At 43.5% G+C, this 313-nt stretch overlaps 1 protein-coding gene across 1 annotated transcript in view; it reads left to right on the plus strand.

Annotated features, from left to right (window-relative positions):
* The window catches only part of LOC106331007 (uncharacterized WD repeat-containing protein C17D11.16-like), a gene marked incomplete at its 5' end in the record, with an annotated part of 3,532 nt that overhangs the window by 855 nt on the left and 2,364 nt on the right, over positions 1–313 (plus strand).

The raw sequence follows: 313 nt of genomic DNA on the forward strand, positions 1-313 counted from the left end.
TTATTATTTCGTTATTACTAAGTGTTTTCGGATTGTGAAAGATTATTTGAAAATCCCACTATATCCATACTTCTATTATGGTTCTGATTGAAAATTTATTGGAGGATGTTTTCGCTTGACCATTACGAGTGGAGGATGCCGCGTATGCACTACAGACGGAGGAACACCAGGGAGTATGCCCAAAGGCGTCACTATGACATGGAGGGTAACTTGGTGCTACCCATGCTTCCGGATCCTGAAGAGCAGTACAAGGAGTTTCCATTCAAGTACCCGCACGAGCAGACTGTGAGGCATAAGGTGTTGATGCCACATT

The sequence above is a fragment of the Brassica oleracea genome, chromosome C3 (assembly GCF_000695525.1).
Source record: "Brassica oleracea var. oleracea cultivar TO1000 chromosome C3, BOL, whole genome shotgun sequence".
Lineage (NCBI taxonomy): Eukaryota > Viridiplantae > Streptophyta > Magnoliopsida > Brassicales > Brassicaceae > Brassica > Brassica oleracea.